This window comes from Cannabis sativa, chromosome 4 (genome assembly GCF_029168945.1).
Source record: "Cannabis sativa cultivar Pink pepper isolate KNU-18-1 chromosome 4, ASM2916894v1, whole genome shotgun sequence".
NCBI classification, from domain to species: Eukaryota; Viridiplantae; Streptophyta; class Magnoliopsida; order Rosales; family Cannabaceae; genus Cannabis; species Cannabis sativa.
The window spans coordinates 15,472,735-15,487,167 of record NC_083604.1 but is presented as its reverse complement, the minus strand read 5'-3'; positions in this window follow the sequence as shown (position 1 = coordinate 15,487,167).

Below are 14,433 nucleotides of genomic sequence, written 5' to 3'. Positions count from 1 at the left end.
GGAATTTACCTCTGATATTTTCATTATTTTAATGCCAAATAATTCAAACCTAACCCTAGTGGAATGTTATAAATAGATAGTGAAGGCTTTAGGAAAATTACACTTTTCTTCTGACACTTCTGATTCAGAAAAAAAAAAAAAAACTGAGCCTCTCTCTCTCTCCCTATCTTTGGCCGAACCCACTCTCTCTTTCTTCTTCCTTAAATTTCGAAATTCTTAGTGTAAGAGTAGTGCCCACACACAGCAAGTGATACCTCAACCATAGTGAGGAAGATCAAGGATTCAGAGAAAGAGATCCAGGTTCAGATATTGATAATGCTCTGCTACAGAAAGGAATCAAGGGCTAGATATCTGAACGGAAGGAGTCATTTAATTCCGCTGCACCCAATGTAAGGTTTCTTAAACTTTATACGTGTTTATTTTATCGTTTTAGAAAGTTCATATTTAGGGTGTTAATAAACATACTTGTGAGTAGATCTAAGATCCTGGTAAAATAATTCCAACATTAACATGGTATGATCTTTAAACAAGAATTTAGTTCTCATATCCTTATGTATTGATTTCCAAATAGTCACCACTTTACAACTCATAACAAAACCATTGTTATAGTGGTAGACTTAGGTGGGTAAGCCCGGTGGTACAGATCGAGCCTAGCCAACAACCAACAATAGCTTCTAGGTGTAATAGGAGCTCCAGTTGCTCCAACCGTTCTAGTGGACAAGCTTTAATTCACCTTACTTTAACCATCAAGAAAATCTCCCAATTGATATGGGATTTAAGCTTAAAACTTTCACATTTGATCGTGTAACGTCCCCGCTTCAAGCCTCCATTGGGCCCTTACACCCACGGAATGAATGGTTCTTATTCACGAGTATGCCACTCTGGCTGCTTCCTAGATTGATGACTGACCCTACAGACCAACACGAGTGTTTCCAGCGTGCTTTGTCCTCACTCACACGCATCCTGGGAAAACTTCCCAGGAGGTCACCCATCCTTGAAATTGCTCCAGGCCAAGCACGCTTAACTGTGGAGTTCTTTTGAGATGGGCTACCGAAAAACAAGATGCACCTTGTTGATATAGGTAGTACCAATCAATCCATTAAAGCCCTCTTCAACTATGTAGTCCCATACCTACACAGTCTCAGAATCATCCCACTTGACATTCCCCAGGCGGTGTGGGTTTGTACAGCTTACCCGGTGTTTCCCCTTATGGATCACGGGACTACTGACTGTCACAATCACCCCCCTTTACGGGGTCCGACGTCCTCGTCGACCACACTTCCGGCTGGGTCAAGGCTCTGATACCATTTGTAACGTCCCCGCTTCAAGCCTCCATTGGGCCCTTACACCCACGAAATGAATGGCTCTTATTCACGAGTATGCCACTCTGGCTGCTTCCTAGATTGAAGACTGACCCTACAGACCAACACGAGTGTTTCCAGCGTGCTTTGTCCTCACTCACACGCATCCTGGGAAAACTTCCCAGGAGGTCACCCATCCTTGAAATTGCTCCAGGCCAAGCACGCTGAACTGTAGAGTTCTTTTGAGATGGGCTACCGAAAAAAAAGATGCACCTTGTTGATATAGGTAGTACCAATCAATCCATTTAAGCCCTTTTCAACTGTGTAGTCCCATACCTACACAGTCTCAGAATCATCCCACTTGACATTCCCCAGGCGGTGTGGGATTGTACAGCTTACCCGGTGTTTCCCCTTATGGATCACGGGACTACTGACTGTCACAGATCGTATCTTGGAAATCGTGATATAACCATATCAATTCTCCAAATAAGAATTAAGAACTACCAATGGGTATAGATTAGAACTTTAGAGGTATATGTAATCAAACTTGTCTCGTGTATAGAAACACAGGTTCATCAAACTGTCTCGATCCTTTATTTTTTATTTGTCCACATATAGAGTTTCTTACCATATTCTAGCCAATAGTAGATCATTAATAATAACAGCGGAAGCAACAAAATGAGGGATAAACCCAATTATCCCATAAAAAAATTTAAAACTTGTCTAATGCCGGCTTAAAACTTCAACATATGTAGCTTTATTTACTTATCAACAGTAATAGCTAGGAGGGACATACGTATTAAACTGGATATTCTCAATAAAACCTTTGAGATATTCGTCTTCACTTATATGATTAAAGTCCAAGATTGTCAAATACAATGTCATATATTGCCTCATAATATTAAAACTCCTTAAATAGCCTTATATGTAAATCCTTATTCAGTGACAACATTCATGAAGCTATTCAAAATAAAACGATATGATCCATTGAATCTCAGTATCTTGAGAGTTGTTGCGAAAGACTAATCTCATATGGCCTCTTTAGAAAACATCTAACATGGTTGTGAATATGGAATTATGTTTGTGATTATATTAGTCCATACAAGATTCCAAGATCTCTCCCACTTGGACAAATATAATCAACAAACACCATATTAATCTCCATCATGCAATAGGCAGTCAAATAAATTATGTATGATATCATATCGATAGGATATGTATACTACACATAATTTGGCCTAGGAGACATTCAAATATAACAACAACCATTAAACCAAAATGCATGCAGTACAACAATTAAGACCATATATCAGTTTTATTGTGTATTTATCACTTTGAAAAATAATACACATAAAAAGTGACTGCATATTATTATGCATGCATGTATTAATCTCTTTTGATGTTTTCCATTTTAAAGATTTCTAAAACATAAAAGCTTTCAACTTTTGATGATTCCAAACTTTGAGAGACTATGTTTACGACATTCCTATGAGAGAGATCTTAACAAAGTAGTAATGAATACTCGATATCTCTCTAAATTTTATACATGGTACTGTAGATCATGAAAACTTCATGGACAAACAACTTACATGATCAACATGTATTTTATCTGTAGATAAGACAAAGCTTTAATTCGTCTATTCTTTCCATTTGCTATCCAAAGTTGATACTAAGCCATCCACGTTACTACATGAAAAATTTATTTAGACTTCAGTCAATCCAAAAATTGTCATCTAATTATACCTTAGCCATATTCAAATTTTGGTAGCAAAAATAATGTGATATAGAGTACACACGCACTAATACGATTATCACATCAAAATAGACAATTGTAATCATACATCTATTGTAATATTAATCCAAAACTTGTCCACTTATGATCTATGCCTTATATTGATCCTTAAGCATAAAAACATTGTAATAATTGATTCAGTTCCATTGCAACTATTTCAAGGCACAAAACAAAACACACTAGTCCCCTGAACTCATCATTATGAAGCAAACATAAGAATTTCACTTCGAATATCCAGGGAAGTTCCTAAGAAAATTCATCCTCATAAAACTTATCATATAAGAATCGATATGGACAGATATATACCTCATTATAACAAGCTGACACCCATTGCAATACTCCCACTGAGCATCCAGTAACTTGACATCTTTTACATTCAAATGTGATTTCAAGATTAATTTATCAATTTTGAGGACTAGTCCAATTTTACAATGAGAGATCGATATGACAAGACATATTATAGTCCCATTTGATAACTATGTGGTAGAGATTTTAGGATTGCTTTAAGCTAAAAAAAATATCTTAGAGCAGTGCCACTATGTGAAAACAAGGATTATGCAATCTTCTCGTTTTCTTAGCTTTCTCAATGATCTATTAACGGAAACGATCATGTCATGCTAGAGTTGTTTAAACAAAATATATGACTCTTACGCAAGTAAGGACAACTACTTCAAATGTCATAACCAAATTCAAGTAATCCACTACCGATAGGATAGAAAAGATTGTGTGGTTCATGACATCTAATTTGTTTCCTTCACCATAAAATCATCGATAGGATGACTAAATTGCATGTATGGATCTTAATAATAATTGTGATTGATACGGGAGAAAAGTATTAACATGAACCACAATTTTTGATAATTGACATGTGAAAACTTACGACAGGTAAGCATAACACATTCAATGAATAATTTTAATCTCATAATTATCTAATGCCAAATGTACATTTTGAATTTCTAGCAATTCTATGACCGAAAATATCAATTAAATATTGACAATAATTTGTATGGTAAATGCGCAAATTATGATCAATATTTTATTACACATTTTTCATAGTATATGCCCCAAAAGACTTTTATAATAATAACAAGAATAAAATTCACAAAAAATTCTCAAAATCACCAAAGGCATATATATAACAAGAATTATGAAATGATAATCAAATAAAAATGGCATTGTATGAGATTAAATTAATAATAAATTTGTCACAATTCTCACAATTTTATGATTAACGAAATTGACATGCTTAGACTCACGATAGGTGAGTACATAAGCACTCAATTAATTATTCACTAACATAATTATAATATCAAAGAAAATGTCAATCATTTATACAATTAAATATTAAAAAATAATTTACCTTAATTTAATTATGTGATTATAAGTCAATTAATTATTTAAATTGATCAAAATCAAAATATAATCACACAATTAAATGAAAACATTAAATTACAGCAAAATGGTGAAAAAAAAATGGTCCAAAAGAACCCTCCACGCGCCCCACGCGCTACGCAAATTGTTTTTTTTTTTCTTTGAAAAATCAGGTCTGTCCGTACGACATGTCGTTTTGGAAAAATGACATGTCGTTCGCTGGAAGTGCAGCGCTGCCCTTAACATGAAATGACACGTCGTTTGTAGGAAGGAGAGCCCAAGAAACGACATGTCGTTTTGAGGTCATCCCTGACCTTCAGTTGGGCACGCGGGTCAAATCCGGGTCGTGCGATCCGACAGCGAACCCAATTTTCCGACCGACTGGAAACACCACCTTCGGTGCTCCGTTTTCGACGCTGTTTGAGGGGAAATTCACCATTTTTCATATTCTCTCTTTTTCCCAAACTCATTTCACCCGAAAAACACTCTAAACCCGTAAATCACATACCCATATTCGCCCATTAACAAACTTTTTTAAAAAAGCTTGGGTTCTCAGTATTTTCAACAAAAAACAGAGACGGGAAAAATGGTTTAAAATATGGATTAACTCAATAATCATCTTCTAATCAAATTTTCTCTACGAATAATCCATATATATATAATTTTTTTTTTAAATAATAAGCCCTAAAATCAAATGCCCAAGCTCATGATACCAATTGTTAAAATTACTACACAATGAATATACTATTATCAATAATAATAAACACAATTAATACTCATAAACATCCAAGATCAATCATTTTATTTAGGGCATTGAATAATAATAAACATACCTTAATATTGTGCATTCTTTAATTGTGAGTCTCCTTGATTCACCACAACATCTTCTAAGCATTAAGAGAGCTTATGGAAAGCATCCCCTTGTAAAACTTTTACCACCATATCACCCATATATATATATATTCCTATTCCACTAAAATCACACACATATATATATACTAATTTACCTTAGGGGTAGAGTGGACATAGTTTTTGGATTTAAAATGCTAGTGGTGGTGGACTATAATTTAATGGGCCAATTTATAGTCATTTGGGTGCTTCTATGTGCCTCAAATGCAGATAATAAAACCGACCATCCCATTATGGTCCTAATTGCATAATCGGCATTATACCATGCATATAGTTATCCACATATATTAATATTGACACTCTATGAGCAACACTTATTTATGTAAGTCCATATAAAATATTCTAACAATTTATGTTAAATATATTGTAGGTATTTAAAACCATTTTATGTAGAGTTAAGTTTTTTTAAAAAAATATATCATTGTTTATATTTAATGTTAATTCTTTAATTTATATATATATAATAATAATTTATTAAAAACACTATTATTCTGTTGGTCACATCTCTCATCTTCTTTTTTCTTTCTCTAAAAGTTTTTAAAAAGGATACAAAAATGTAAACTAAAAGTTTTTTGATATTTTTTTTAAAAGAAAAATAGAGGTTGAAATTCAAAATTTCTCTAATGGCAAAGTCGAAGAACAATACAAAAGTTTTTTTGGTGGATATAACTTGAAAGGAGAGACCGATGTACAAAAGCTTTTTTGCATTGTTCTTTGACTTCGCCATGAAAAAAATTATGAGTCTCAACATCTGTTTTTTTGTTTAAAAAAATAAAATATTAAAAAAAAACTTTTAGAGAAGCAACTTTTAAAAACTTTTAGAGAGAGAGAGAGAGAGAGAGAGGAAGAAGAAGAGAGAGAGAGAGAGAGAGAGAGAGAGAGAGAGAGAGGAAGAAGAAGAGAGAAGTGACGAAAAGAATGATAGTGAGAAGTGACGAAAAGAATGATAGTGTTTTGACAAATAATTATATTAAATAAATAAATAAGAAAATAATATTAAATATGGACATAAAATAAAATAATGACGTATTTGTTATAAATATTAATAATTATGTGGATGTCCAAATCTTTTATTTATAACCATTAATTGTAATCAACATTCCTCTTTTTCTTAGTTTCTTAATATTTCACTATTGTATTTGTATAAATAGGGGTTCACCCCATTAGAATAAACAACTCAGAAATTCTCATTCACTTTCTCTTTCTCTCTTCATCTTATTCTTCTTTCTTCTCATCTACTTTATATAATTTTATATTATTTTATAACATGTTATCAGCACGAGTCTCTGCCCAAGCTTCAAGCATGAGTCTCTGCCTAAGACCCAATGTAAGTATTTTGTTAAAGTTTTTGACTTGTTTCAAAGTCACAATACACTAAATATATATTTATATATATATATATTCATCTGACCGAAACAATTTCAAGAATTCTTTTTTTTATTTTTTTTATCTTTCTATCTATATATTATATATGTATGTATATACTTTTATATGTTTATTATTGATTTCATATATATATATATATATTATGTTCTTATCATTTATAATATTTACAATATATGTGTGTCAATGATATGATAGAGAAAATCTGTATAAATTATACATATATCCAGAAGATTATGTATCATCGATACAATATTGCATATATCCTGAATATTATGCATCATCGATAAAATATTGCATATATCCTGAAGATTATGCATCTTCGATAAAATATTGCATATATCCTGAAGATTATGCGTCCTCAATAAAATCTTGCATATATCTTGAAGATTATGCAAACGTAATATTCATTATATAGTTGATGGATATATAATGAAAGAGATGAATACATATTTATATATATGTTCTTGTATTCTTTGAGGACAATGAAAAGTAATCTAATATCGATATAGATTTTGACAAATATTTCTTGAAGTAAATGTTTTATATTTGTCGAAAAAAATGATTGTATTTATGTGAATACAACTAAAGAATCATTAAAAATGATTATTATTGATGCAATTTTATAGTGGGTTTTGAATACCCAAAAAGAATGTTAAGAAAATTGCATTGAAACATCAAAGTATAAGAATAACAATGAGCATGACTAATGTTATTTAAATACATGAGGCATGTATTTATTGTTCATCATTTCCTGCAGAGAATGATACAAATTGAATTCAACTACTTTTAAAGATTGTTTGTATTAGTCATGTTACTATACATTGTTATTACTTGCAATGTTAGAAATTATTGCATGTGACATATATTAAAGATTAAATTTTGCATACATCTTGGAGACTATGCAAAAATTGCATTCATATATTCTTTGAAATATCGTAAAAGAAATTGTTGAATAATTTCTTATATTTTTATGGATGAACAAGTAATAAATTTTTAAGAAATTTATAATAATGTTCTACTTGTTCAACGTCATTCCCCAAAGTGAATGTAATGATTTGAAATAATCAATGGCATCGTTTGCTACTCAAATATTTCCAGATTAAATTGAAAACAACCAAAAGATGAGATACCACACACAATCAAAGTGCATAAAATCTATATATCATGTGTGGAATTGAATAATAGTGGTCGCGAACCTGTAGTACGGACACACTTATAATCAAGATAAAAGTATACTTGATTATTTAATAGAATGTGAATTGTACAAATTTATTGTACATTTAGAATATTTAAATATCATTCCCTGAAGAGAATGAATAGACATGAAATTCTATTTCAAAGAATATAGATTTCACATATATTGGTAATGCCAGAAGTAAATTAATATATACATATTTTATTATTTCTTGAAATCAATAGTTTCAAACTATTGTTGGTACAAGATATGTATATATGCAGTTACTATTTAATTCAGTTTGCATATTCCCAAAAGTGAATATATAATTTACTAATATTTGTTAGTGATCTAATATAATCAAAGTGATAAAGAATCACAAAATGATTATTTGAAAAGCTTCCTGAAGAAGTCTTACAAACAATTGCTACTTTGAGTAGTAAAATATATTTGTATGTACCTAGATGTATAACTTTTATCTAGTTATAAAAGTAATAAGAGATAACTTATTATATGTACTTGTTGTACATTTAAATATATAATATATCAAGTCATGATAATTAGACTGATGAATAGTCTATTAATAAATTAGACGACTTGTTAAAAAGATACCAGGAAAAATGAATGATATATTATGGTTATATCTATTTGACCATTACAATAACATGATGAAGTTGTCATGTATCTTTTAAATTATACACATCATTGAATTGATGATAGTGATTCCTGAAGAAATATAAAGTTTGATAAACATAATAGTGACTCCTGAAGAGTGTATTTGTTTTGGAGAATAATATAATTATATTATTCGTGTATATAAAAATGAAACTAGTAATGATTATGTTGTAATGAATTTACATTACCTTATGAAAGTTTCATTGAAATACAAATTATAGTGAACTTGAAGTTCATGAATTGAATTATTTTGACATGATCAACCATATGCAATAAATTGTCAAATGATTTGACTAAATTTTGTTGAAGAACCAGAAGATTCTTCTCATTGTTAATTTATAAGGCTCAAAAGAAGAATGTGCATATATTTGCACATAAAAATATTTAAATTATATTTCTTTAACAATCTTGAGTCATTGTTAGATTTTTATTGCATAGTTTCTTATCGATGTAATAAGATTATATGATCATGCATTTACAAAATGTGTAAATTTATGTATTTCTAATTATACACGTATAACTCATTCTTAGAAATGAATTAAGTTCATAAGGATTGAACTTGAACCTAAAGTTTACTGAACCTGAAGTTCAATGTCATATAGTATATATGAGTTTAAATAAATATTGATTCATTGTGATATATTGAAATCCCTACAGGTGTATTAATATTATTAGATATCACAATTTTTAAAAATTCTCTCGATCAGGGGGAGAGAAGCAGTTGGGATCGATGATAATTTTTGAAAAATGATCTTTGCACAAAGTATATATGAACAATTTAGTTCAAAATGATATATACCAACTGCAAATCAATATTATTCAAAGTTGAGTTAGAATGAGTTGAAAACGCCTGAAGCATAAATGAACAATATAAAATTATTAATAAATGTTCATTTGATTTATCCTGAAGTTGTTAAATATAGAGGTACTCATAAAGATACCTTAATGTTATAAAGTATTGATGATTATCATGATAACCGTGATGAAAACGGTACTTGAAGAGACTCCCAAGAGAAGTTAGACATAACACATTTGATCATAATTGAATCCCTGAAGTGATTCTATATAGGTACCTATAAATGATAAACATATTTGAAAAATATGTAATTTAAAGAGATCTCTATAAATTATGTCAATATGGGAGGAAATTATCATTTATTAAAATTTTTATCGACAATAAATATTGAATGTGTGCATATGCAATAAACTAACATGAGATAGCAAGGATCATGGTATTAGATTTGTCGAGAATTATCGACATACATTTTTTTTTTGGCCAAAATATTATGACGCAGTCTAGGCAAATTTACTCACATAAAGTGAAGTAAGACCTGTAGGGTATGCAAATAAATATTTCTAATGAGAAATTTGCATATATGTATTTGTACATAATGAATTGTTGTACAAAGTTTGCATAGACATGAGATTGATTGAAGTAAGGCTTAAATATTGAGAAAATACAATCATGATTTGATTATAGCCTAGAATATATTTTATAAGGATTTATAAGCGTCACATAAATGTTGCAACAAAAGATTATTTATTTGGAGCTCCTAATATAGTGAGAATTTGAAATAAGCCTTATCGAAAAATTCTAGAAGAATTTAATACATGTCTTAAGTGATATAAATTCTAAGTCGCGCGCACTATATGACAAAGATCTTTGTATGAAATAAAGACATGTAAGTAAATTATTGTTTGAAAAATACGTATGGTTGTCTATGCAATATAAATTCGTAAATTATACGTTGCGATAGACTCTTGAAGAGTTTTTGATTAATTGAAGAACAAACTTTTATTTCTTTTGTATTTCGAGAAATATTAATGTATAAAGTTTGTTCATTAGTATTGAAGTCCTGAAGTACTTCATATGCAAGAATTATAGATATATGATCATTTGATATAGAAATCAAGATCATACAACAAGATGGAACAAATATATGGTCTTGGAGTACCATCATTGTCACAAATGAAAATTTATATTATCATTAATGTGTTATGTTCATATCTACTTGAAATGTTAAATTTTAGTATGAACAAGATTGTATATACACATGAATGATACAATTAGCTGGATAAAGATTAATGTTCCACGAACCCCTCATCTATAATTTAGAAGTCCATACATACTCTGGAAGAGTTATAGAAAATATATGATCAAAGATTATATATGGTGATATTTTAAAAGTGATAACAATAATCTTATGAGATTTATTATCACCAAAAGAATTATGGATCATATGTGCATGAGGGGGAGACATATTTATGTTGCACTCTTTTTCCCTTAGTTCAGGTTTTGTCCCACTGGGTTTTCCTGGCAAGGTTTTTAACAAGGCAACTTGCAAATAATTATGAATATGAAATATATATTGTACTCTTTTTTCCTAGCTCAAATTTTGTCCCACTGGGTTTTTCTGGCAAGGTTTTTAATGAGGCAACTATAAATCAGGTTAACATACTTGCATTTTATGAAGCAAGTAGAGAATGTGTGTGAGTGAGATCATTGACATAGCATATTCGGAAAACATATGGATTGCACTCAATAAAGAAGTATCAACCCAAGCAATTCTCTTATGGATAATACTGCTTGCATCGCTCAACTAAAAGGATGGTACATTGAAGGAGATAGAGTTAGAACACATTTCACCAAATTCTTCTTTATACGCTTCAAGAAAATACATATTGGTGTTCAACATATTTAATCAAGTGTCAATCTTGCAAACTTATTCACAAAGTTATTACCAACATCAACATTTGAGAAGACAGCAGACAAGATCAAAATTCGTCGATTAGAAGATCTCCACAAATGCTTAAATGAGGGGGAGTTAGTTTATACTCTTTTTCTTTTGATCAAGTTTTCAACAAGATTTTTAATAAGACAATTATTATGGACATCGAAGGGGAAGTGTTATAAATATTAATAATTATGTGGATGTCCAAATCTTTTATTTATTACCATTAATTGTAATCAACATTCCTCTTTTTCTTAGTTTCTCTTTTTCTTAGTTTCATAATATTTCACTATTGTATTTGTATAAATAGGGGTTCACCCCATTGGAATAAACAACTCAGAAATTCTCATTCACTTTCTCTTTCTCTCTTCATCTTCTTCTTCTTTATTCTCATCTACTTTATATAATTTTATATTATTTTATAACAGTATTAGCAAAAATGACTCTATATAAACTCGTTTTTAATACCTCTACTGAAGCATTGTCCTATAGCTTAAAATGGCATTTCAAACTTTAATATTTTTGATACTCAACATATCTGATCTTATCATTTATAATAAAAGATAAAAATCAAATTTAACCAAATTTAAAATATAGTACATTAATTTTCAAGTTCAAAAAAATATAAATATTTAAATTTAACTTTTATTAATTAAAAATAAAAAAAATAACTAAATTCATTCTATTTTTACTATTTTAAACTTAATATATGGAAACTGCACAAAAAATTAATAAAGTGTGACTTTTGAATCAATAAAAAAGGATAGAATTCAAGATATGAAAAAAAAAACGAGAAACTATACAAGAAACGCATGCATGCCACGCGCGGCACACATGGACCATGTGCCCATTCCCGCGCACATCACCCTACAACAATCGAGTTTTCTCGGCATCCTTTGCACCCGAGTGACGATGGCAACCATGCCATCAAAACTTCAAACTTCCATAATTTTTTTCATTTTTTATTGAAATCAAGTTTTCTAAAAAACAAACTTGCATAATTTTTCACCAATTTTCATTCTAAAGTAATTTTAGAACCAAATACAAATTATTTTTAATAGAAAAACTTGTAATTATCACAATCATTCATCAAGACATATAATACAAACATGAATTATCTAAATCTCACATAAAACACACAAAATTGTTTTAAATTCATATTTTATAAATAATAAATATTACCATGGCTCTAATACCAATTGTTAGAAACTTGTTTTATCAGGATCTTATTTACTATTCATGTATGTTAAATTAAGGCTAATCAAACATCCTAACATGGATACCCTAAAACAATAAAATAAACACATAAGAAATTTAAGAAAACATTACATTGATTGTAACGAAATAAATTGTCTCCTTCCGTTCAACTCTCTAACTCTTGTTTCTTTCTGTCACAGAGTATTACCAAGAATTAAACCTGGATCTTTTTTCTTCAATTGTGTTCATCACAGTCTTTCACAAAGGCCTGAGTATCAACTTGAATAATGTGGGTTGATTCTCAAAACCCCTTAGAAAAATATTGAGAAAGAATTTAGCATAGTAAATTTTGAATTAGAAGAAAGAAGAGAAGAGAATCGTCTCACATTGAATTTTGTGAGACTAGAGTTATGAAACTTAGGTTAATTCTCTCTTCTCATCACTTTCTTTGTATAGGCTTCACTTAGGGTTAGATTTAGATAAGATGAGCTTAAAATAAAGAATTGGGTTGAATCTAATCCTCTAGGCCGAAATACATATGATTTTAGAATTAAATTTTTACCACTTTATTTCAACTAATAAAACTAAAGTGTCTTTTCTAATTTTAGCACTTATCTCATCTAATTATTTAAATACCAATTTTATTTTAATAATTATAAATTATTATCAAATAAAATACAATTTTATTATTTTTATTAATTAGACCTGCAAAGAGTACTAATTAACAAATAAACTTTTATTTCTCTTTTCTTCTCAAAATTGTCCAAATTTGGTCAAAATTATCAAATAAGACATAGTCTATTTTAAAATTCTAATTGACTTGTTAAACTAATTAATTGAGTCTACAAGATGATGTTATCCTAGACAATGTGGGGACCATGGGCCTATGTAACCAAGCTCCTAATAAGCAGATCTTAAAATTTATCAAGTAAATTTTTTAGCTTATTAATTCCTTCTGACTCCACTATAGATTCAAAATTGCACTTTTGATTACATAAAACACTCTATACACCAAGTATGGATACCCTATGAATCTATCGATTGTTTCAATCATAACGATCATTGATCATCTATAGACGGTCTATATTGAGTAGGGAAAAAATTACCATTTTACCCTTCAATAGATTTTATGCTTAAAATACATAGCTACTTGTAAGTGATATTTTAGAAAACTAATATAATTATTGAAATGAGCTCTCTATCATTTATCGCGTTAAGCCAAGCTCTTAGAAAACTATTGTCTCACTTCTAATAAATATAGAAGCTATAAATGTTCATATCTATGATTAACACTCTCACTCAATTGCACTACCGAGTTCTTAAGATGTAAGTATGGGCTATTCCCGCAGGTAAGCAAGTAACGAACAAGTCAAAGAACCGTGCAATATACATTTAAGCTAGAGCTTAACCATCTCAGGATTGAGATTAAATAATCTATGATTAACTAAGTAATATTGACTTAAAAAAGATATAACACTAAATTTATAGTATCTTTTCTACTGTTAATATTGGTCCAGTCCGATGTATAGCCAATACACCTGATACTTGTTTACTTTACTAATATTAGGATTTATTCCCTAAAAGCAAGTAATTAATAGATAATATATTAGAGAATATATGAAAATCAATTATAAGATAAATGATACATTAATTATAATAGTATAATTAATAAATCTCTGAAAATTTCTTATTCATATGGATAAGGTATAATCTTGTAAGGACATACAAGAGAATTAAGATTATATGAATAAAATAAATCAATAGTGTATTAAAGTAATAGGAATCTTTAATATAGAATTGCTAAGTATAGTTTAACATTATACTTCTATTGTGTGTGATTTTGATTCAGATCACATATGTGGATAGACATGTAGTAAAGGTACTGTGTATAATTCG